The 26,520-nt window shown below is 37.0% G+C and overlaps 1 protein-coding gene and 1 long non-coding RNA gene across 5 annotated transcripts in view; one reads left to right on the forward strand and one right to left on the reverse strand.

The window, feature by feature from the left end:
* Window positions 1-26,520, forward strand: part of DCLK1 (doublecortin like kinase 1) — a 208,796-nt gene that overhangs the window by 47,357 nt on the left and 134,919 nt on the right. The window lies entirely within an intron of this gene.
* The window catches only part of LOC140326019 (uncharacterized), a 131,283-nt gene continuing 124,693 nt past the window's right edge, over window positions 19,931-26,520 (reverse strand). Inside the window, exon 3 of the long non-coding RNA XR_011919769.1 lies at window positions 19,931-22,172. This is a non-coding gene — a long non-coding RNA (uncharacterized lncRNA). The remainder of the gene's footprint in view (window positions 22,173-26,520) is intronic.

The raw sequence follows: 26,520 nt of genomic DNA on the forward strand, positions 1-26,520 counted from the left end.
TCAAGAACATCTTACTTAGAATTGCTCTTTTTGTTTTGGGAAAAACACTGGTGGGAATAGAATAAGTGTAAAACTTTGTAGTTCCAATGTAAACTTCCAGCTTTGTAATGTTTTTCTGGTAATCTCACTCGAACGGCATAGCGATAGGAGGAGGTCCAGAGAAGAATTTCCAACTTCTACTTGCTTTGCTTACGAACAAGAAAAAGCAGAGGGCAGTACCTTTGCTGCCATGTCTTTAAAAAATTCTTGTGGTACAGTGTATTGGATAGAGGGGTGCCGGCAGAGCTAGGCAATCTAACCAGTTCCCCATCAAAGGTGGGGTGTTTGGGTGGCACAGTTAAAATCTTCAGAAAAAGCAGTATTGGTCAAAGTTATGTTACCTGGCCATGACCTCATAAGGGAAGATATACTTGCAGTTGGTGCCTAATGGAATGGATCATGCCAGTGCAGACTAGGCTGATTCTCTTTGATTTTTAAAATCAAATTGAAGGAATGAGAGATCTTTGCTTAGGGTCCTATCCTGCCTAGTAAAGGTACTCAAAAAGTTTTTGCTGGGCATACCTCTTTGCCATAGTCATACATCAGACTGTCCTCCCTTATTTTTGTACTTCTGTATTTTTCTCTTCTTTTTCTCCTGCAGTTCCTTTTCACTCATTTCCATACTCTTGACATTCTTATATGCTGTTACTAAAAAGTGCAGGATAGGAGAAAAGTTTACATTTCATGGCATTTTGTTACATGCCATTTAAAATGAAAACTTTCGGTAACAACATTTCTTACTGGCCTTTTTGTCAATTTCATTGGCCTTTAGTTTCATTACGACACATATTAACTGTGGTATTGTTTTAGTAAGTTTATTAATAAGTCACAACATTAATTTGATGATGGGAGAGTCGGACCGCAATGTAAAGTCTTCTCCAGCACACCCTTCCCATCTCAGTGAAGTTAATGTCTAATTTTCACAATTTTAGCCTAATGAATTCTGACATTGTCATCTTGGAATTTATCCATGCTATTGTGGATCGAAAATGAATTGATAGAAAACCTGGTCATTCTGTATATTCATTCGATTTTTTGGGCACATAACTTTGCTGAACAAACTGAAATATTCCCCCACAGGTTCGGGGAAGTTTTTGGCATATGGATTACTATATATACGGTAGATGCTTGTATCTTGGGCTGGATGGTGTGTGTGTTTAATTTCAGCAGTTGCATTACAACAGATTTAATCACTGGGATTAGAGAAGTATTGTGGCATTAAGTGAGCATTACTTTAGACTGAAACCCCTAAGATTATTAGGATTAGGTGAAATCTGTCTGGTGTTTTACTAATGAGGTTCTAGTATGTCACATACTGCTAAATGACTTAAAGGAAAATTCCTGTAGTTTAATGCCTGTGGTCTTGGAATGACTGTTCTTTAACGGTGTCATCTATGCATGATATCAATGATTTCTTTGTACTCCAAGATGAGGAGATATCATAGATCAGATATGCTGATTTAGGACTAGGGGGGAAGATACCTTGGGTCACTATCTTCACTGACATTTCCTTGGGTGTTAACATAGACTACACATAATTTACTGGGAAAATCTAAAACCTAGCTGGAAAGATAAATACTGGGGAAGCTCTAAGACACTAAGTGATTGATTGCAAGAAAACTTAAATGAACCTAGGGGGTTAGTAGAAAATCTATTTAAATAAGCACCAACCTAATGTAATTATATCTGAGCCATTATTTAGCACTGGGGATAATCACTAATCTTTGTATTGTGCCCTGTCTCAGCAGAGGTGGAGCTAAGAACCCAGAAGCAAAATTCTGCTATTATTTTTGCGCTGAGATTCAGAGCTTTTTAGAAAATATGAGTACTGGCAGCAAATGCTGCAAAATAAATTTCAGCCAAATAAATTTTTGACTGAAAGTTCCATCCATTCCAAGTAGGTTGTGTCCCTAAGTCAGAATAGGTTTAATATTTTACGACTGACTGGGCCCTTTCAATAGATCTTACTTTGTATAAATTAGTATCTCCTTGTTTTATGCTTTTTTCTTTTGGCATTTTTCATAAGGTTGCTCCATGCCTTAAAATGTGATTCGAAGGTTAGACATTAATCACAAGCCTGATGGGAGGTAATTTGTCTCCAGCTGACAGATTGTAAACTAAAAATATAGTAATTCTTTCCCGGATGATCTTGAGCAAGCAGAGCGTCAGTGTTCTGAACCATGTTCCTTGCAGCCAGTATGTTATTGTCAAACTGACTTAATGGTTGTCAGATTAGAAACCAGCGTGTTCATCACATTGATGCATTAGAAGACAATGCCCCCCTAGACACACTTCCCAGAAGTCAGGATTGGACTGGGTAATCAGAAGACTTGAACTCTGCAGCTTCAGTGACCCCCAAGTGAGTAAAATTGCTGCATTGCCTCCTACCAAGTTTTAGAAGTGACATAACAGCCGAGGAGCTTGTACATATTTGCAGATCACAGAGTCGGAGGTATAAGGAGGAATGGGGACATAGGGTTCTGCTGAACCACCAATGTAAGAAATACTGCAGAAAAATGAAATAGTTACATACCATATGGCATATTATGGATTTTCTTTACATTATAAATTATCTAGTGTGACAGCTAGTCTTGTGTGGTATCAGTGCTTTCATTCTATTTTCCTAATGTGGGGTTAAAGGGACAAGTGAGAGATGCAGGCCCTAGGAGATTGACAATCCCAAAAGTGTCTGTTTCCTATTGGATTTTTGGTGCACCAGTTTTAGTTATTGGAGCAATGTTTAGTGGGGGAATTAACCAGCAAAGGTGAGTATTTTGTGCCTTTAATAATAGGCAAATGTTATATGAAAAATATTTTGCAAGGTCACTTTAATTTTATGTTAAGCAGCATATACGTACCCTGCCATTACTTTACATCAGTATTCAATACTGGGGGTACAAAGTATATACCTGATATTTCCAGGTTTGGTGAAATAGTAGTCCATAGATCTGGTAAGCTCCTATTTCAATGATTGGTGACTAGGGATGAGCCAGCAAACGTATTAAATTCGGTCTTGCAGCGAATTGGGCTGCACTCGCTTACCAAACATGTAGGCAGGAACGGCCTTTGTAAATTCGGCCGGCAAGGCCCAATTTTTGGGACCTGCAAGACCATTCAGGGGAGCGGAGATGTCAGCTCCGCTTCACTGATTGCACTTGCAGTCCTGTGTTCCTGGATAAAGAAACTCTATCCAGGAACACATACTACAGGGTGGCAACAGCAATCAGGGGAGCGGAGCAGTTTTTACGAATGTATTTATGAATTCAGCCGCGATAATCCTTCTAAAGTGATTTCCGATGTTTTCGCAAAATTTGCGGACCCATCAGAACTTCGAGGAAATTTTCGCGGCATTCCAGCTCATCCCTATTGGTGACTTGCATGGGGAAGCTTTCCCTGATTTAGTAGATAAAGTGAAAGAAAAGTAGGTATTTTGTATTATCCAACATCGCATGTTTTTGGAATGTGGGTGGAAACCCACACAAACACGGGGAGAACCTGCAAACTCCATGCAGATATTGTCCTGGTCGATATTCAAACCTGGGACCTATTGTTGCAAAGGCCAGAGTGCTAACCACTGAGCCACTATTTGTACTGCATAAGCAAGAAAAAGTTCACTTTAAAAACAATCATGTTGATTTACCTAAATATATATGAATTTTAGCTAAGCAGCAAGTTTCCTGGTAGTCCAAAATGTGACATGAATTGCTGATATAAAAGGCACTCAACATGCAAGAGAGTTTGCAGACAGACAGAATCCACAGAAAGTCATTTATTTGAGAAACGGTGACATTTCTCTGTTTGGTCACAGCTGATTGGGTGGAAGAACTGTGCATGTCGGTTTCTGCAGATATCATTTCCCAAATTCCACATAAAGGCAAAAGGACGAGAGTGCCGAGATCAAGCAGAAACTACATTAACAATATCAACAATTTGATAATTCAGTGAGGTTTTAGCATTGGTAGAGCTATGGATGGTCTGCAGATGTAACACCTCGGATAATGAAGTCTTTGGCAGACAACCAGGAATTTCAACAATGCCCTGGTTTGCTATTGTTCAAAAATCAATTACTGTGTTGTGAAATATCACATGGTATTTTACTGGCCTACAAGCAGCTTAAAGGCCAACTCCACCCAGTTACATTTTAGCTTTGGGCTGTCAAATATTTCAGTACTGAGAGCTCTATATAGTAGTTTCTGTCTCTGGTCTGTTTCACAAAGTCATAATATAGGTCTCACTATAACACAGCCAGTTTTGTATTTATCTTTTTTATCTATTTTATCTAATACATTCAGAAGAAAGATATTTAGGAATCCCCGCAGCTGCTCAGATCTGGGAATTCTAGGGGGAGTTTAGGGAGAATATCTGGCAATAAGATACAACAAGCTAGCATGAAGGTTCTGTAACCTGCAGCCCTAGTGATGAACCACAACCCTGGTGCAACATAGAATATATGCTAATTTGCTAATATATTATTAAGAATATTAAGAATATTTTTATGTATTCTGTCCTGCTTGTTCACAATGTATATCAGAAGTTATCTGCTGACGTGATAGTAGATAATTATGGAGTAGATAGGAGGTATGCTAAGCATGAACATGGCAATTGGATGGATGGTAACATGGGGATAATAGGAACTCTGCTTCAATGTAAGGCTGTGTACACAACTGTAATTTTCATTGCTGGAAATGTTCTATCATGTTCGTTTCCATTGACAAAAGAGTGGCAGATGAACAAACTCTGTACACAGAGCGCCTGTTCTGTTCTATGGAGAGGGGATAGAGGGGAACTTGCGAGTGGCACTCTGCTGTGCTATTCTCCATTGACTTGTACTGTGGCCGTTCTCTGTATGTCATTCATGAATTCGTCTGCATGGATCCATGTACAACTTCAAGCGACCTCTGTACACATGTCAGATTTTCGCCTGAGACAAGCCCGATCGTTTATATTGGTCAACAATCATGTCATGTGTGTACAAAGCCTAAATCTGACCCAATCCCAGGTTAACTGTAGTACATGATAAGAAAATGCAAATGCAGCATAGGTCTAGGGAAATGGCTTGTAAAGGTATATGTAAATATTAACTTACCTGAATGGTTGGCTCAGTGGTTAGCTTTCTGGCCTTGGCAGTACTAGGTCACAGGTTCATATCCTGGCCAGCACACTATGTGCATGGATTTTGTATTGTCCCCCTGTGTCTGTGTGTGTTTTCTCTGAGCACTCCGGTTTCCTCCCACATCCCAAAAAACATGCAGTTAGGTTAAATTGCTTCCCCCTTAGACTACATTAGGTACATATGGGTAATGTAGGGACATTAGATCATGAGCCCCTTTGAGGGACAGCTAGTGACATGACTATGGACTTGAGTACAGCTCTGCGTAAAACGTTGGGGCCCTATAAATACTGTGTAATAATAATAATATACAAATGTTGACTTTCCTGTAAAAGTTGGGTTCGCTTTTAATACTTCTCAGTTTCTTATGCCTACCCAGTTTGGCCTATAAAGAGTCATCATACTAAGAAGGCAGAAATGGTGGGGATAGTGGCCAATATTGGCTTTTCAAGTTGAGATGTGAAAATAACCTATATTTCCTATATCTCTTTGGGTCATGTTTTGAACCTGTCATGTTTTTATGGCTGTTGGTGAGATTCACTGTGAGTGTTGTTTGCCCTCATGAGCATTGTCACTAAAACTGAATATAAGGGGAAATCCAAAAGAAGTAATGGGAAATCTTCCAATTGGGACAACTGTTCAGGGAATGTGTGTCTAAGAAATTTCTCCCTTAATTTGTAGTGCTTTTCTGTTACCTTCAGAAGGTGTAGGGAGGGGGAATTTCCCCAACAGGCCTAACTGTAACTGACTGGGGTTTTAACTCTTTACTACTTTATCCAAAAACACAATATTGACACATTACTACTTTTAATTAGCATAGGGGTAATTAATTAATCATGCTGGGATGTTATGGGAAATCTGTCATAAATTGTATCACTCCTCCAGCTTTGCACTGCTTTTGTTATGGGACAGCCAATATAACATTTCCATTGCAGTGTCATATTTTATAATGATGTTTGCTTAGATAAAATGTACTTTTATCTTCTGACCGGATAAATCCATGTGGAATCTAATTGTCTGCCACATATAGCACTTCTAATTTTCCTTTCTCCCAGTTTTCCTAAATCAGTCTATGTATTTATTTTAACTGACAAATGTAAGAAAAAAAACTGATCAGTGAACACAACTGTAAAAATGCAGCCAAGAGCTCGAATATTTCTGTCCAGTCAGCAGGTTTGTCATATGAGAACAATTATTTTTATGTTAACATTTACAAAATGCCAAATGATTCTGAGTACATCAGAGATTCAAAATAGAAACATTTATGAATTACAATCCAAAGTATTTCTTTCTGTTAAAATTCCCTAAAGAATCCATCAAATGGAGGCCTTCTGTAAGTTTATGGGCTGGGGTTATATCCTCTGAAAGCGCACTTAGTGGCATCCAGTAATGGCTTGGGAGGAACCAGCGATATAGTAAAATCTTTATGACTGTAGACCATTTATTTATTTATGTTTGAGTATATGATTTCATTGGAGTGGCCTGATTAGATGTTTTTCATATATGATATCAGCTACATATTAACAAATTCAAGTCTGGCAATGAGCTGTATACTGTAGTTCTGTAAAAATGTGTAAACTGCACATTTTGAAAGATTATATTATTCAGCTATACTTCGGTGGCCCGGGTTCACTTTAAGACTGACTGATGAACATATTAAATTATCAAGATCTTTTTATGTCTTGAAAATTGCTCTGCCCTTCTGGAGCAACAGGCCTAATTGTGCTCCTTCTCCTTCTGCAGACTTAATTACCTAAATAGGTCTCATGTTTGCTTGTGCCTGAAATATTAAACACAGTCATGTCTCCAACAGTGTTTAATAATGGGGTTGCTCCTAAGAAACATTAGCTTTTTTTTGTATTCAAGTCCAAAACCTCCTATTTACTAGTATCTCCATTTTTTTATGAGCTGTTTTGAGCAGCAGATTTTCCACTGTGCATCTTAAAATTTTAATGAATATTACCTCAAATGCCTAATATATTTAGACAGTGCAAGAAGGAGAAGGTGATTGGATAGGCAAAGCATTTGAATTCATTTGGTCTGACCAGGAGGGAGTCCCCAGCCATGTTTACCCTGGCTAGATGATTGTGCCATCAACTAAGCCGTGCTTCTTCCATTTCTAGTATGGGGACATTACCCTAATGATGTACAGTGTTCTCCCCAGCCCCTTTTAGCCGGGTGCACCACCTGGCACAATTCAGTAACCACCCAGCTGTTTTTGGGAGTATAGTAAAAAGTTGGGTCACAATACACCAGCTACCACCCGCCTACTGCTTCATGCCACCAAGCTTAAAAGAATTACTGGGGAGAATACTGATGTACAACATAGTATAAATTATGAGTGTCGCACAATTTAAGAAAGGCAAAGAAGAAAAAGTCTGGTGGAAGCAAAGTCATCTGTATTTGTGATATTATGTTATGTTTTACTCTGTGCAACGTAGTCAGCTACTGATTACCAATATACATTTTCTTACCTGCTGGCAAATTATATGTTTTTGTCCAATTAGTCCAGAGAAAAATAAATACCTATCACATAGTAAATCCAGCTTGGTGACTTGCCCCTTGCCTGTTGCATGTAGGTAACATATATAGTTCTCCTTCTTTCCCCAAGCTTGATATTGGACCGTAATGTATCAGCAACAGACTGTGAGGGGCATCTCTCTGCTCTCTTCTATTGCACATCAACAAATGTGAATAAAAGACTGCTGGGTGATCCTTAGTGCTACACTTTCGTTCTCGCTGTACAGGAGAATATATGAGGAGTCATCCAAGTCAAGTTATTTATAATAGCTGCTTTAATAATGCATTTAATGATATTTTATTAAATTTTTCTATATTCATTAGTGTTTTTTTATAAAATCTGCCTGGAATTTGCTTTCAAACCCAAGTGCAGGTTTTTATCACTGGGCAATGGAAGGTGCAAGCTAAGACAGGCTTCAAAAATGGCTCATATATTTTGTACATAAATAAAGTAGAAAGTCACAGTTTTTTCACTCAGTTGATTTCTGATCGTTGAAAACACAATTAACCAACATATCTTCCATGGCTAATACAGAAAAGCTATATTGCTTTAATTGACAAATCCAGTTGCTTGCAGAGATCCATGCCCTTCCTAATAAAATGACTTTCACAACTTTCTGCTTCCTTTGTGTATAGGTTTTTATTGTTGTCTGTGTCTTGTATGGGCAGATTTGCCTTTTATGTAATATTGTCTGTGTATTCCTGGCCCTGTAACACCCACACCCTCGTAGGAAGATCTTCTTGGTGAACCCCAGACAATGCTAAAAACCTAAAAGAAGCTTTGACTCTTCGTGCATCTTTTACTAGCTATGTGGTTGGAGTTGGGTTTGTGATACATACAGTAATGATGTTCAATAAGGCACTAGATTTCAATAGATTTTATTTCTGATCAATTATAGAGTGGCTAAAATGATGTAAAATGTCTTCTAATTGGTTGATGTACAATCACATTGCTTTTGTTTTCATTAAAAAGGCTCATAAATGTTAATTAGCTCCATCTGCTCAGCTCCACCCATGTCTAAACCAAGAGTTTAACTGTTCTCTCTGTGACCCTTTGTGAAACCAATCCTAATCCAACTCATTTCTCTGTAACTTCTGCATCCTTACTGCATTTTGCTCCGCTCCATTTTCCAAGACAATATCCGGTGCCAGAACACAGACATCATTTAATCTCTGGAATAAAATCAATGCGGTGACAGTCCATCTGGCACACAAGTAATGCTTGAAATTTAACTCCTCTTAACAACACAGACGTGCACAGATCTGCTATTTATTGTTACAGTATTTGGAGTTAAAGTGTTTGGAGACTAGATCTGGGTCAGTGATGACCGAGAAAGTGAAGTGCGCTAGAAGATACAGCTGTTCTCTCCCTCCTCCACCAGTGGCACTCAAAATAAACCTTCAGCTTTAATCCATTTTTATAAATGTTTAGATGAAACATCAGAACATGCTGTAGAATCCAGTAAAAGCTCTATGTTCTTACAGTAAGCATAAAAGTGACCCATTACATTACAACTTTGATATCCCAGAGTACATTTAATAGCTAAGTGTATGATTGGCCAATCAAACTTATTACTTATGCATTAGGATTGCTGTTCTCACTATTTGAAGTTTTATATCACTGATATAATATGTAAATGTGCTTTCCTAATATTATTAAAGATCCTAGGCACCATATCCAGTGTAAAGGATTCATGTGCAATCTTGTCTAACTCATGCTACCATCTATTTTCCTGTACCCCCTTCCCCCAGATTTTCCAATCGTTCCTCATTTTCCTCTTTTGCAACTTCCCTTTCCGTGTTCTATGCCCTGTCTTTGCACTCTATCCTCTATTTATACTTTGCACTGCTCCCTTTCTTTGACCTCTTGCCTTTTACTGCATCCTATCTTCTCCTCCCTTCTATTCCCTATGTTTGCATAATCCTTCTTTTTACAAAATTCCTGTCTCTTTACTTTTTTTACCGTATGAGCCGGTTTTAGCCGTACCCGAAGGTTTGCTTTGGAACAAATTCCGAAATTTGGCGAGGGCTGAAATTTTTTTTTTACTCTTTCAGTTATTTACTCAATTTCCTGTCTTCATACACATCCCTCTTTTTACTTCACCCCTATCCTTGCACACCTTACTTTCCTTAATCCATTCCCTGTCTTTGCATTTTACCCTCTACTTTTTATTTCTTTGAACTCTTCCATCTTTGCTCCTTATCTTTGTATTCATTCTTCTTTCTAGCTATATCTTCATTTTCTTTACACCATCCACTGCTTTGCACTTTGCACTTTGCACTTTTCCCTCTCTCCACTCTGTCCCTGACTTTAAATGGTTCTCTTTGGCTCAATAACTTTACCCTTATTTTGCTTTTTGTTCTCCTTTTTCGCCCCAAAATACAGTTTTCGGGAGAGTGAGGAAACATAGGGAGTAATTGCTCTTTATGGAAGGCAATCCATTTATTTTTTGCTTTATCTTCAGTGGCAGGCAGGGGACTCCCCACATACAGCTTGCAGTTAGTACAGTTAGTGGTACCCTTGCAGATGCTGGAGATCAAATACTGCTTACTTGGCACAACCTAGGTAAAAAAGGATAAACTGCACCACGGAAATCTTGTTATGCTTCTAAATGATTTATCTGCTTAATATTTTGTGGAATCTTCAGGCCTGGGTAGAGAATTCAATGTACAATTTGGGAGCTGGTGCACTTTAGGTGCCACATTGCACTTTTGGAGCAACCTGTGAAAGTAGCTTTAAATAACTTTAACAAATTGGGTTACAGCCATTGATTTTAGATTGGAATTTGGAGTTCTTTACACAGAGATTAAACCTGACATTCTTATAAACAGGAGAGTCAGGTAGGTTCAGATGACGCTACACTTTTAGTTAATGATTTTAAAAGAAAGATGAAAAAATGTGGCTTTTAAAGGTTTGCCGATCTGCTTTGCCCTTTTTATAAGAATGGGAAATAAACTTGTTGTGCAGCATGTGTTCTAGTTTGTTATTACCAAGTACAACAATGTCAGACAATGGATCTTGGGGTCTTAAATCCTGAGGATTTTGAATTTAAATCTTGGTCCCCATCTGGCAGCTTAATCATGTAAAAAAAATGTGGCTATCGGCTAAATGATAGTGGGAGAATAATATGACTGTTGCGTGGGGTAGCACACAAAGTTGTCTGGGAATGCAGCAAACAAAAAAAATAAGAGAGTTGTGTTTAGCTTTGTGGATAGGCTATGATTATATTGATAAGTATGGATTATGTGGTTAGTAATGAATGGGTCTCTGCACTCTTTAAGCACAACATTCAGATGGATTGGATTTGCTTCTGTATTGATTGAAAGATAATATATTCTATAAATTTTGTGGAAAATGGAAAAGCAGAATACAGTTATTTAAAAATACTAAATCAATCACCAATCATCTCTTATGATATTTGTTATAACAAGAGAACATAAAAAGTGCCAGTAAATCATATTTGTTTTATGTTTTAATGATACATTACTTCCTTTTATTCTATAATTATGTGTTCGGTTAGTCCCCATAAATACCATATCCATCGCAGAGAACTTTATATCCGTAACGCTTGTGGCTACAATTCATGCTCTGTTTAGAATGTCTTCCTTTGTAGCCACCACATTCTGTTGTAGAGCACTGAAACTACACGTGTAAACATCTACATCCATGATACGTAGATTACCAACTCCCCTTTTCTTTGGTTTTCCAACTCTTATCCCCTTTGATCAGTCTTTCTCAACCTTCTTCTTATTTCTCAATCCTTGAAATAATATTCAAAGTATCCCTGCTGTAATGGGTTAATTGGAACAGTAGAAATCATGGCCATCACATCAAATGCAACCCTTACTGAAAGCTAAAAAGATCACTAATGTTATGGCTCTGGCTGTGCCAAGTGATGTTAGTCTCATAATTATTTAGGAACCTTCAGATTAAAGCTCAATTAGCCACAGATTAAGGAACCCCTAGCAACCACTGGAAGAACTCTGGGGTGCCATGGAACCCTGGATGAGAATGGCTGCCTTGGATTGCAAGCTTGAAAAGACAGGGCTCTTGTCCTGCTAATCTCAATAATTATACAGTGAATATATATAACTTATTCCTCTTTTATGTACAATAAATGCGGCTTTTGGGAGCACCAAAATATCTAAATAAGAAAAGTTTATTTATGTTTTGACCTCAGTGCCTCTCTTTAGCAGTCAGAAAATGCAAGTGTGCATTTTCTCAGGGGAGTCATCAGCATAGTAGAGACCTTTCTATACATGTAATAGTGAAATATCATTTATATTTAACTGAGCTGAGTATTGCATGCTGTACGTAATACTACACAGAACCTTATTAATGAAAAACTGACTCACTACTTTCTCTAGGAGATGTCTTTATCCTTAATCATATACATTAACTTTTGTCCTATTAATTTTACCGTCTTCTCAGGCAATTTCAGTTTCCACTTATAGCCCTAATTAGTTTCTTCTTAAAAATATCTACTGCACAGGTGTCTAGAAACATTAACTGCTGCCTCATTGACTAGAATAGTTGAATATTGGGAATGTCTAGTTTACTTTCTTTGAGTATGTTCTATTTCAAGGATTTCCTTAAGGTAACTGTTAATGTGGTTTTACTACTGTGTTTTATATAGTGATTTGTGGAATAGCCTTTACAAAGAGATTATGTGTGTGTGTGTATATATATATATATATATATATATATATATATATATACAGTATTTTCCCCAGATTATTTTAAACTGGGTGGGTAGAAATTGTAGGCGGGTGGCAGCCTTTGTATTGTGACACAACTTTTTGGGTGGTTACTGGCTGTTTTTGGGTGGTTACTGAAAAGTGCCGGGTGGTACACCCAGGTAAAAGGAGCTGGGGAGAACCCTGATATACATAAATATATAGCTAGATCCAGTCTGCCCATGTGGCTGTACCAGGAGAAGAATGCAGTAAATATCCAGATACTTCATCCTATTATAAATAAAGTAAAATTATAGGTATTGTCAGTATAACATACTGCAACATTATAAATTGGTGTTACGGCCTCTGAACTGGCTGAGTTTAGACTTGCTGCAGTAACAAGCATTCCTGTGTGGCTCCCAGCAGTAGGCCCTTGACCTCCTGCACTTTTGCTTTTTTAAATAATAATTCAGTAGGTTGTACTGAACCGCTCACTACCTACCCCCTGTTAATTTTCTATGGGGCTGCCATGGCTGAGATAATACATGTAGCCCCATACCACAACCTCACCTCCAGTCTAAACATAGCCTTAGACTCGACTCGATGATTGAACTTCATCCTCAGCTCTGTCTAGATTGGAGCACTCACAGAACTACAAAATTCAAAAGGATGCAAAAAAAGAAAACAAAAAGTATTAGCAGTATGGAGCTTTGTTTATTAAAAAGAATAAAAATAGTACTAATAAATGAGATAAGTGATGGCAGGATGATGAAGAAGAACATGGACAAAATAAGTCCATGGCAGCCAAGTGACATCCATCTGATGTAGCAAAAGGCAGAAATCCACAAGATGTTTGAGACTGCAGCGTACTGTTTATCATCGTTCCTAACACTGGATCGAATAGACTAATCTATGATGACTTTCCTGATCTGCGTATCTGTTCTGGATTGTTCACCCACAAAGTATATGGATCAGCAAAAAGGCCAAGCAGCCAGCATTTTCGGGAATTTATTTGAATTTTTAAAATACAACAAACCAAGAAGCAAAAAAAATAAAAATAAAAAAGATTAAATTTGTACTTTAAAACAAATCAGGTAACAAAAAAGCACCTAATAACCCATGGAGGGAGAGGAGGGGACAGGGCCACCGGGTTACAATAATAGACACTCCAGGACATAGGAGAACATGTCCTCAAATAAAAAGAACATTAAACTCTGAGAATTTGTAACAAACTCCCTATGGGGAGAAAGGAAATACCAAAGGAAAAGAAGGTTATTAAACAAAATTTCCCCCCCAATGCAATAATATACATAACTGGGGGGTGGATTAACCTGATACAAAAGTATCAACAAGGTACATAGGTGATCAATATATATATATATATATATATATATATATATATATATATATATATATACACACATCCTTAAACCCACAGAAATCTTAAAAGGGGTGTTTTGCCCCCTAGCCCAGAGTTTTCCAGTTCTTCCCTGCATACAGGTATACTTTAAAGTAGAACTACACAGAAAAGTGTGAACCTGACATATTTTTTTAGTATACTTGCAAGGAGTTAGATCTGGATGTGTTATAAACATGTTTCTGTCTCCCCCATTTCCCCCATTTTTCCTTGTAATTTTGAATAAAATTCCCTGTAGTAACCTTCTTTATCCCAGAGAGGTGTATAATACCTCCCTATAACATCAGGGCTGTAAGCAAAGCAGGGCTAATCCATCATAAGCAGAAAAAATGACCTTTTTAATGAAAACGACCTATACATCAATAACTGATGGTTAAAAAAGTTGTTTGTTTAAGAAACAGCCTATGATGGACTTTTGTTTAAAGCACAAGGATATTATTCTAACTAAAAGGAAGTACTGCATGACCAAAGTATTGTGGACCCCGTCCTTGCAATGTACAATCAAAGGTAATGGTGGTCCAGTTTGTTTGTTTTTTTTTTTTTACAGATATGTATAATTTCCCAATAATTCTCATGTACATAGTGTTTGACAGCCTGGGAACTTGCTGGAAATGTCTAGAAACCCTTTACATACACATTTGTTTCATTTAATATTGCATATACTTTATATACTATATATATATTTTTTTATTTTTTGTCTTTACCCCATGGAGATTTTCCTTTATTTGCTAAAGATACAATCTCTCCAAAGCAAATAACCTTTTTGAAAATGGGAAATGGGGCGCTGACCAAATATAAAATAGGGCCCAAAATGCACACCATTCCAGTTCCTTGCACCCGTGCCAGTTGGTGTACTAGAGAAGTTGGGGGCCCTGGAAATTGCACAGTTTACCCCACCTTAAAACTGGCACTGCTCCAATAACAGGGTTGGGTTTCCCCCTATTTTCAGTGAAGACAAGGCCAAATCAGTAAGGTTATTGTCCACAAGTGGGGCCATAAAATCTTAACAGAGGGTTTTTCTATATCTATTTTATTCACAGCTAAAAAAAATAAATTTGCCTTTACATTCACATCAAGTATTCCTGCCTTATCTTTTCAGTGCTTTCACATTTTTTTCATTATACTCCCAGATCAGGTTTTCATCTGTTTTTTGCTTTGATTGCAACCAAAATCTCCAGTGCAATGCTAGCAGCGGGGAATTTTTTTTCTTGTATCAAAAGCTGCTTGTTTGTAGATAGTGTTTCAATTAGATCCCGTGGCAAAAGGATTTATAAACTGCTGGACACCACAATCTGAGTGTATTTTACATTACCTTCTATGGAAGGAAATGATATTGTAAACACATCTCCTTGTACTGGTTAAATGTTAGTAAATCATTACTAAAGAACGGAGAAGTTGTTGAATCAATAGTAATGATCAAATAACTATTTTACTGCTTTTCTTAGAATTGTTGGAAAATTCATTTCATTCTACTGAATTCTCGCATTTTTTACACAAATTAACACACCCTCAAAAAAAAAGAAGTTTATTTTACATTGTGAGAGTAGATTCTTTTTCTTGTTCTTAACATGCATTAAGAAGAAAATTGACCACACAGACCTATTTGGTATTTAATAGAGGGGCTGGTTTTAGAGTAAACTGGGAAATTGTCCAGGGAGCTCCAAACATCCTCCAGGGTCCCAAATGACAAAATGTCAGGGGTTCAGGGAGCTGGAATGCTGTGCAATCGATGCTCCCACTTCATATTTGCCCAGGGCCCCATTTTGTCTGAAATATATACTATTTAAATTATGACTGAACTTTTTGTTGGATGTTGAGCTCCTCCTAGGAGTGTCCATATACTCTCAATGGCTATCAGTACACTCTGCCCTCTCTACTTAATTTTTTATGTATTAAACCAACAGCTATAGGTGGTGGTATGTATTAATAAGTGTTCTTCAGAGAACTAAGTGCTAACCCACAATAAATTGTTAAAAAATATTGAGGAAAGAAAGAAAAGCAGGGTTTTTAGCACAAAAAGAACTGTATCAATAATCGTACAAGTATACAAAGTAAATTAATTCAACATGTGCCACAATATTTTCTTGTGGCGCAGAGTGTACATATTAGGCTTAAGAAGGTCACAAAATACAACATACAATGAAAACGATTTGACAGGTTTAAGGTTGGACCAATAGGATCTTGGGGTCCACCAAGTGTCAAACTGACCCAATGGGGCACTAGACATGCTTCATCTCAACAAAAACAATTCATATACGTTAATATGAATATATATATTCACATGAATTGTTTTTGTTGAGATGAAGAAGAAAGAAGAAAATACTGTGGCACATGTTGAATTAGTTTACTTTGTATACTTTTATGATTATTAATACAGTTCTCTCTTTTTGTGCTAAAAACCCTGCTTTTCTTTCTTTCCTCAATATTTTTTGATAATTTTTTATGTATTTCCTAGGGAAAAAAAGTATTACTGTAGAGAAACCTTTCTCAATCTTTTTATCCCAGAAGAATTCTTTTAATTATTTCCAAGTCTTGAGCAATCTCTATTAAAACCAATTCATTGGTTGCCAGTGGGTGGAGTGCTCCTTACGGTAGTGGTCAGCAGGAAGAATGTTCCCCAATACAGTGGCGGTCTAAATGCCACCCTAAAGACAAAATAAAATAAAATGATCTCTGGTGTCATGCTGATGGTTCTGAAAAGTTACATTGGCTCAAGAACTATGAAGGTACCAGGATATGGAAGGTCAGTAATCCCAAACTCAAGTAACCCCGAGCAACCACATGAAGGTTCATTGGGTGAGAAAGGCTTCTTTAGAGTGTTATTTAAGTGACAGCTGTGAGTCTGCTGGGGCTGTTGATATCATATCCATGATGGTGATGCCCAGCAGCATTTTCAGGGATTTGGGATGTTTGTATAAAAAAGGCTATTACTGGTAAAAGGCATACATAAAATATATTTAGGCAGAACTTTCATTAAAAAAAAATACATTTCACTTATCTTTATCTGTAAAAAGCCCTCAATCCATCCCCAAACCAAGTCCAAGTGAGTCCCTCTTTTTTCTGGGGCTCGCCGTTACTTCCAGCACCGCCATCCTTCTTCCAGGTTTTTCACTTCACTATGTTAGAGCAGGGGTCATCAAACTTTTTGGGCCACTAGGCCATTTCAGGGGTGGGCAGGAGCACACTAGGCCGGACTCTCTCTCGAGTCCCAACCTAATGGCTCCGCCCCCACCAGGAACGCCCCCTGAAGGGAATTCCCTCAACTCCACAATGCATACGAAGGGGAGGGAATGTTACCTATTTACCCCGGCTGGCGTTAACACTTCTGCCGCCGGGGTAAATAGGGAACATTATCTCTCCTCCGTATGCATTGTGGAGGAGAGGCAATTCCCTTCAGGGAGCCACAGCAAGAGGAGGCTCAAGAGCCGCATGCGGCTCAGGCAGCTCCGATTTAGGTAGTTAGTACCGGCATTAGGCATTACGTTTGCCGACCTCTGCATTAGAGGAAAGCCCCTTGATGAAAAAAATGTAATGTAATATTATGGCAATTTTTTGGTTCAAATGCATGTTCTGACAACAGGCCCTTTTAAATTAAATAACGTCTCTTGGTGTTGCTACTATATATGATATATCATTTAGTAAGACCAGAATTATACTTTAAAAAAACAAAAAAGGAAAAAAGAAAAACAGATCAGTTACCAATTTACAAATACTACTTCCTTTATTTCCTAGAAAAATGAAACATGGAGTTTGGGCACTGTGAGCACTGTATTTCCATTTTTTTAGCCTTGTGTGGTTCCATCATTTGCACATATTACATAATTATCCTTCTTTTGCATTAAACAAACTGAGGATTAGTACACATCTTTACCATCTTCTTGCCATTCATATGTTGCTGTCGTTTCTTTTGGTGGAACATTTCGTAGCAAAGTAGAATGAGCTTTACTTGATGAACTAAACCAGTGGGAAACTACAAAAGGATCCAGCATGACCTTTTTGAATGTTACTGACTCATCTGCCTGGTAATAAAGGGAAAGCGTTGTCCTTTTCAAAGCAGTGTTTTAATTGTACCTTGTACAAAGATATTTTTCACGCTTCCTTGGTTACAGGAACAAACCATGATGAAAAAATTCCTAAAGTGATTATAAATCAGTACTCTGATAATAGGACTTCTTGCTTTTCTGTCGTGGGGGTTTATTCTCAATTTATCTAAATGTTTCACAGAAAGGATATTGTTTAAATGATTGAAAATGTTTATGGAACAAAGGTGACTGATTGGCAGAAAAATCTAAATATGTGATTCTGTTGTCTGCTTAGTACTCATCTTTAGTTCCAATTCTCTATTCTCCTGAACACTTCAGTATCACAGTTCATTTAAAGGAAACACCAAAGGGTTAGAGACAGGGAGAGGTCCTAGAGGTTTTCATTGTCATGTTCTTATTCAGTGTCACCAGAAAAGGATGCGATGAGAAATTTCCTTTGTCTGCATGCAAAAACGCAATTTTAGCTGCAGTATAAAGATATTTTGTGTCTAATAATTTACATTAAATTCCAACTCCAGCCATTATTTTCAGTTTTGTAAAGGGGGGAGAAGACCTAAAATTCTGTTTATGACTCTTTGATGAGATTTTTACCCACTTACTTTCCTTGTGATGCCCGTACTTTAAAGCAGGGGTGTGGTTGTCCTCATTACAGAATGGCACAGATGGCACTAGCGTCTATCCTCAAAGGAAGGAAGAGGAAACCTCCCTCCCAAGCACACTTGTCTAAGTCAAATTAGAAAATAGTCTCTGAACAGTGTGACCTTCAACATCATCTGTCTTCTACCTATAATGCTGTTCTAACATGTCTACCCCGATGTTTTGAAAATAATTTACATCTTCATCCTTGTAATTTGAAGGTTTAACACCTTTGCAGACTTTCTGACACCAAAGTTGGGATTATGTACCTAGAACAGGGTGGTTCAACAAACGCCATACCTCCTGGTCTTGGACAATTACCATCTGCCATGTCGCATTCTATAATGATTGAATGAGGGTGTTGGTGTGATGTGGATATAAATGTTGGGGTACGTCCTACACTGGTAGAACTAAGGAAGCCAGAGAAACATCTTCTACATTACAAGAATAAGTCCAGTTGAATGTGGCTAACCACTACTAGTTAATTCAAGCTGTAGTTTGGTGTTGGTGCTTGGCAGGCCCACTTTAAAAAATAGTCTATAGTCAGTAAGGTGCTTACAGTTACATTTCAAAGCTGGAGTTTTTCTCTTGCACAGCTGCAAAGGTAATTGCAGTATAGGAAGTGTGAGGTTTGTCAGGGGGCGGTTAAATTGCTGTCAGTTTAAGCTTTGATCATTATAATGTTATCAATCACATAAAACTGTCCTAGCAACAGGCTTAGTCTGCATGACAGGTCAATTAAAGTAAGATTAATTTGTTTTTCCTGCATGTTGATATCTGGAACATTGCATAAAATAACATCCTGTACACTGAATAATTGGCACTTAGAACAAATATTAATTTACAAAACAATTGAGTTAAGTTTAGTTGAGTTAAGTTTTAGTTAAGTTTTTATGACTTGGTAACCTTGTTACCCCATATCTGCCTTTGGCTTGAGACATTTAAATATGGAGCCATAAGGAACACTTGTCTTGTGTTCTTAGGTTCTTAGGTCATCTGGGGCTCAGCATTTGGTGATTTCATTGGGGTATGTCCTCCAAGAATCCATGACTGCTGCAAGACATAGCTCGGTCAACTCGCCCCAAACTAAATTCCCCTTAATCTTTAAACTTCACACCCCCCCAAACATTACCCACCCCACCTATACACATTAAACACACCAACGTTGCTTAAATGGCCCGCAGGCCTTTTATTAAACAAATATTTAAACATAACATATTAAATAACATATTAATCACAAATAACAACAATATATAAATTATTAATTACTAACAAAGATAATTTGTTCCAGAATCACAACCATTAACCAAAATCTTTGTTGAAAACAATTCAGCTCAATACAGCTGCAGTTTGTTATCACGCATCCACTACGCATTCGTTAGCGGAGTCCATCATTGTTAGCCGAGGCCGAAACACAGCAGAAAAAAATCTTCGTTGGCTGAAAAATTTGTTAGCAGAGTCACTCGTTAGCTGAGGTATTTCCTGTCCTTTGTTTTTTTTTTTTGTTCTTTTCTGGAAACATAGACAACAGATAGATAGAACAGATAAAAGAAGACAGAGAACAAAAAAGAGAACAGAGAAAAGAAACAGGGATAAAACTCTATTAAAAAAATATTGAAACATGAAGAAGTAATATAAAGTGTACCTAAAAGTGTCTACTACAAATGAATATATATATGGAGTCTTAGATTCACAATTCCTAAATTTATTCTGGGAGAACATTGTAGGTGCATTAGCACAACCTACTTCTCATCAGACCTTATGAATATGTTTTAATCAAAACTAGAAATAATGTATAATGAAAATATAATGTATACCCTGTGTTTGACTATCCTGCATATTATAATTCTCTGCATAAGTACCATCATGCTTCTTATAACATAAAGTACTTCTAGTCATTTTGTTGTAAATGCTGGTCACTTATTTCAGTTGTGTAAACTTCTATTACATGCAGCTTTGATGTTTTAAGTGACCAATAGCTCAGATTACTGGTATCAAAATAATATAGCCTTTTAACTGCGCTATAAAAAAACAGGGGGAAGTTCAACATGTTAAACACTTATATTACAATAATATAACACCAACATTTCTAAGTTAAAATATTAAATCATTTTCAACTTGTAGATGAATAAAATCCCCACTTAAATCTTTTAATTGTAAAGAATAAGGGGTGTCAGTTACATATGACTTAACAATTTCCTGTTATCACTCACTCTAATGACCTCCTGCTGTTCTTGTTTTAATGGCTATTCAGTGACCAATTCCTAATTACAATTAACATGAAGACCTGCTGACCATGGGCACATAGTTTATCCAATGCAATGACCAGAAGTAATATTTTATGTAATTTGTACATTTATTACTCTGTATGTAAAGAAGTTACTTGGTAGTGATCTGGATAGGAAGAGCTGTGGATGTCTTCGAAAATTTTAAAAGTATTAAAAGGGTAGATGTGTTGCGGTTAATCATATATGTTGCTTCCTTTATTTGGAGTGCAACTCTTGTCTTTTTACACTATAATATATAACTGTTGTAAAATAATTTCAGGTGCCAATACAGAACATTCCTTTTCCTAAGATGACAGCGCTCACTTATCGTATTTTAAGCAAGAAGGATCAACATTTACATTCTGGGATAGGACTACAGAACACCCTCTTCTCTTTTTCTTAACATGGGGGGTATATTCCATGGTACAGTAGTGCTGCAAGCAGTCATGTTGCCTGATTAGGTCATATCCTGTTAAGAGGAGAGCTGCATGTAAAAAGTTTTGCTCACTGATACTTTACTTGTTACAGTAGTCTTCCTGGTTTGTTTGCACTGCAACCAGATGGTTATCTTCTTCCCTCCATACATCAAAAACATTCTTTTCACAGCAGAGATGTAAAGCCTTGTACAGTAACATTCTTTTTACTAGACAAAATCTTTAGTGGTAGTTTCAAGTGACAGATTAATGAATGGGTGCTGCACACACAGCTCTGTTCCGTTCTATAGGGAGAGGAGGGGGGAGGATGAGTGTGTGGCACCCCGCTGTTCTCTCCTCCATAGGAGTGATGGTCATTCATCAATCTGCTATAGCAGCTTAATCAATTAGATTAGGGAACAGATGTGCACATTTTCGCTGTTTGTCTTAGATGACTAATATCTAACGTGTAGGTAGCTTTAGTCTGGCACCCTCAGTCCCAGCTCAGCCTCTGTGAAAAAGTTAAACTAATCTGTAAAAAAACCTTTTAGTGAAAAACCAAAATGCCTTATTCTTATAAAAGTAACACTGGATATCTCCATTCTGGGGTCAGGACAATTTTCCCGACACTTCAAAAAACAATTATAGTGTTGAAGATGGGGACACTGCAGATTGGGGATTGTTCTCTGTCTTATCCTATCACCAAAATGGGACATAAAGAAGATTGTATTGTATTGACATGGCCATGTGTCCTTTAATCCTAAAAGATTCATAGGAAATGAAATCCATTTTGTTATTTACAGTCATTTTATATTATTTTGTGGTTTATTAGTAGTAAATTGCTGCAAAACAAAACCACATTTGGAAATGTAACAATGACGTTACCTCCCATCTTACTAAGGGATTGTTCTGTGTTTTTCTGGAGTGTACGCACGTCTGTCCATGTGGCATGTAGGTGGCTGAATCTTGTAAGTCAGTGCCATCTTCTCCCACCATGGAATTCTCCAGATCGCAGTGCCAGTGTTTGAAATCCCTCGTCCGTTCAGCCATCTGTTGGCAATTTTTTGCCGGGATGTACACAGGAACAGACATTAAATATGCATGCTGCGTTTAATGCATCACTAGTTCTAAAGAGAAGAGCAAACTTCTTGTAGAATACAAAGACAATTTTCAGAACTACACTTAACATCAGAGCTGAAGAATCTGATTGGTGGATGTGTGCAATAGAGTCAGGTTTCATATAATGAACACACCTTGTTTTATTATAAATGCAATATAAAATGCATTTTTTATTTAAAGTGTATGTAAACCTCTTTTTGTATTAAACATTTATATTTGCTTTAGGGTGTCCTAGTTAAGAAGATAACGGCTGGGTTCACACTAGCGGTATTTTACAGCAGCATTTACATTCCGCAGGCACTTGCTGTCAAATACTAACAATATCAGGCTGTCACTGCAATAGCTTAGCAGAGCAATTCGCTTTTTTTTTTGTATTGAAACTGCTTGTAAATAACCACTTACAAACTCAGAACTGCTTGCAATTTTAAAAAAGCTTGTATAAGCAAATCATTGCTGGTAGCTACACATAGGGCCTGATTTATTAAAGTTTTCCGAGGCTGGAGAGGATACACTTTCCACAGTGAAGCTGGGTGATCCAGCAAACCTGGAGTGGATCGCTTAAAAGTAATTTGCTATTTGTTAGCAAGCATATTCAACTCTGGAACAGATCCATTCTAGGTTTGCTGGATCACCCAGCTTCACCAAAAAAAGTGTATCCTCTCCAGCCTTGGATACCTTTAATAAATCAGCCGTAGTGTTCAAATATCACACAGCAATGTCTCTGCCTACTAGTGCCAGCCAAATAAAAAGTAATAAATTAGCCCATTTGGCGCAATGTTAACCAGTTTTTTTAAGCAGTGCTTGTATTTAATACTAATGTGAATCCAGCTTTATAGTCTTTATTAAACGTGGTGACCATTGTTCACAGTATAGTAAAGATAATACGATAATAAAATAGAGATTCCAACATTTTAGGATTGCCAACAAAACTGGAACAAGAGGCTAGAGAAAATTAAATAACAGTCCTCATCCCCTGAAAAAAACTTTCTAAGAGCGGATTTTCCTTCACTTTCCCTTTTTACAAATTTCCTCCTGCTTTCTGTTTCTGGTACAGGAAGTAAAGTGAAATCAGTGAATGCAGATAGCAAAATGGCTCTAAATCTCTATGGTACATAAATTTTGCAACTTCTTAGCTTTGTGAAGAAATAGTTATACATTAATGTTTGTATACCCCACATTTGTGACTCAAGTTGCTACCGGTGCCTGGGGGCCAAAGGTATGGGGGGCAGGGTGATCTAGTGTTTCCTCCTTCTATCAGGTAGCCTTGCAAAGTAATGGTTAGGTACGTTGCCTGTCATACTTTGAAAACAGGAGATGGATTTTTGGAGCAGAAACATGGCTTTGTATAGTGGCCCAGCCATAGACAAAATACTGTTGACAACACTTTCTCTTTTGCATGCTTTGGGGCCAATATTAAGCATGATGGCTTTATTAAACTTGGAATATTTACTGAATGGCATAGTTTACTGACCAACCACACATTTCATTTTTTGTGACAAATGTCAGCTGTAAAATTTCCATTCCCTCCTTCTTCATGCATAATATTTTAAGGCAAGATGCGTGGCATTAAATGGTGCATGCTAGGACTTTTTAAACCAATATTTGGCAATAGGCAACCTCTTGGCCACTAGCTGGCTCTTAACTGTTCTTCTATTAAAAAGACAATACCAGCTTCATATATATATATATATATATATATATATATATATACACACACGGACACAAAAGTAATTGTAGTAAGTAATAATTATAAACATGTGAATGTGTGTGATGTGTTTACTTTAGATTAAAATGAGTCAAAAATTTGAGATCATTAAATCATATCTGAGCAAACCCAATTTAATAAATGCAATAACAAAAAGCTCTTTCCAAGATAAAAGCAGAAAACCTTTATACACCAACAACCAGTGGTAAGGAGACTCACTATTCAAGACCTAGGACACCTGTTACTTCTCCATGGAAATAAATGTTGTAAATGAAGTCACTTATTTCCTATCACAGTTAGTTTTCATAGAAGATGTTCAATTTAATGGAAAATCAGAGATTGGAAAGAAGAGCTATTCAGTATATATAACCTAAAATCCATTTTCAATGTCCTGTTTTTTTACATCATGCTGATAGACTTCTTGTTAGAATGATCAATATATCGATAGCTCTTCATTACATAGGAAATAAAGGTTTTTCTTTGTTAAGTCTTGCTCGGGAATGGCAAGTTAAAAAATGGAAAAAAATAGCTGCATAACTATTATGGGTAGAGGAACTCTTTAAATATTTATTCCCATGTTCAGCTAATTCCCCCCACAAATGTTGATTTAATCCCTTTATAGCGTTTTTTTTAGATGAACAAAATTACGGAGCTATATTTGAATTATTTTACTGTACGTGGTAATGATTGAGCTCTCTGGGACCACCACCATTTTCTCTTGTTGTCACCACTGTTTGGGATATCATCATGCCACTGCAATCCATGGAGGCTGAGCACCCCACCACCAAATACCAGCCATTGGGTTGTACCCACATCACTCAAGCAAGTTACATAGAGAAGCTTTTCTCAACCCGTTTACCCTTTTCAGGTCTTTGAGAACCCCTGGTAAAATCATTGGAGATCAGAAAAAAATACACCTAACTCATGACCAATAGAAAGAATGTCCCCTTACAAAGAGGTTTGGTGCCATGCTACTGACACTGCCATGTGGCATTGCCAAGACTTTGAGGTCACCATCACATAGGAGGTCTATCAGCCAAATCTCAAGGAATTGCTAGCAATCTATGGAGGGTCCCTAGGGTTCTACAGAATCCTGGTTAAGAATGATTGGGCTAAAGACTGGAGGGGCAAAGTATTTGTAGGGGGTTGGCAAAAGAGTGAAGCTTTAGCTGTTCCGAAGCTTTGCACCCAATCTATGGAATCCAGTTTAAAAATAGAGACTGATGATTGTAATGAAAGACAGTTCCAGGCTTTGCTAATGCATTTAAACTCTATCATATTTTTGGAGTTGACATGCCATTATTATAGCGTAGTTTGTCAATGACCTGTGTTTTATTCAAGAGTTTGATATTTTCTTGTTATCCGACTTTCTACTCATATGTGTATAAAATTCCTTTTTTATTTAGTGTAGTTGTTATATTATTATTATTATGAATTGTATATATTACAATCCAATAGATACATTTTGCTTCTTGTGCTTCTGTTTGGATGTTCAGTAGAAAATGTGGTGTGACAGCTCCAGCCTGTGGAATATTTGGTTGTTGCAGTTAGGTTGATTAGCTGGCTTTTCTCTTCAAACATAAAAGGCTCAGTGTGATTTTATGTTAATGTGTAATAAATATGTGAGGGAAGACCCACAGCTTCTTTTTTACTTTTTTTGCTTTGGTTCTTGGAGGTTTGAAATAAATAGAAAAATATCAGAATTTTTAAGAGCAACCATTGAGATCTGTAGTTATAGATGGCACATTAGAACAGTATGGATTGGGCAGAACTGGACCTTGATATCACAATGACGTCTTTGCTCCCAATCTCACATGACTGTATTATGCTTTTCTCGATTACATTAAAAGTGTCAAAGGAGGTTCAACACAGTTTACTTATAAAGTGCTAGCAAACAAACGTTTTATTACATTTTCTATGTTTGTCACTTTTCTGAGAATGTTTGTTAATCATTTTCCATCATATCTTTAGGTGGTTAACAGTTTTTTTTTTTTTTTTTTAGGAGAATCCCAAAAAATTGTTTATTCCCTAACTGGTTTGTTTGCATGTAAAACTGGATTGCAATGTATTCCAAAATGAACAATTTTAAATTAGTACCCATTTTAAATATATATATTGGTTTCCGAAATATTCTCCATTTGTTAATATAAACAAGATATATCAGCATATGCAGACACTACTTTAGAGATTTCTATAAATATTGGCCCTAGAATTAACTCTTTCATTGTAGCGTGGATATTTATACCTGATATGTGTTGTGCTGTTGTCCTTTTCTTATACACGTGTTCCCTAGTTCTTCATTTGTCTTTGTATCTCTTGTATGTGCTTTGGAGAGGGCTTTTAAATGTTCTTGTCCTCTTTTAGTTAATGTATCATTATGCTTTTTTTATATACAAAAGAAATGCATTTTGATAGTAAATTAATTGTAACATCCTTGTAAAGATCCTCATTATTGGGACTTTAAAATCTGTTGGACTTCTAACATCTCCTTTGCCTAACATAAATAGAGAGCAGATAAATAATAATAAAATAATAAGTAGTGCAGTGTTATTTGTGAAGATCCCCCCATGCACA

Source organism: Pyxicephalus adspersus, chromosome 1, assembly GCF_032062135.1.
Source record: "Pyxicephalus adspersus chromosome 1, UCB_Pads_2.0, whole genome shotgun sequence".
NCBI lineage: Eukaryota > Metazoa > Chordata > Amphibia > Anura > Pyxicephalidae > Pyxicephalus > Pyxicephalus adspersus.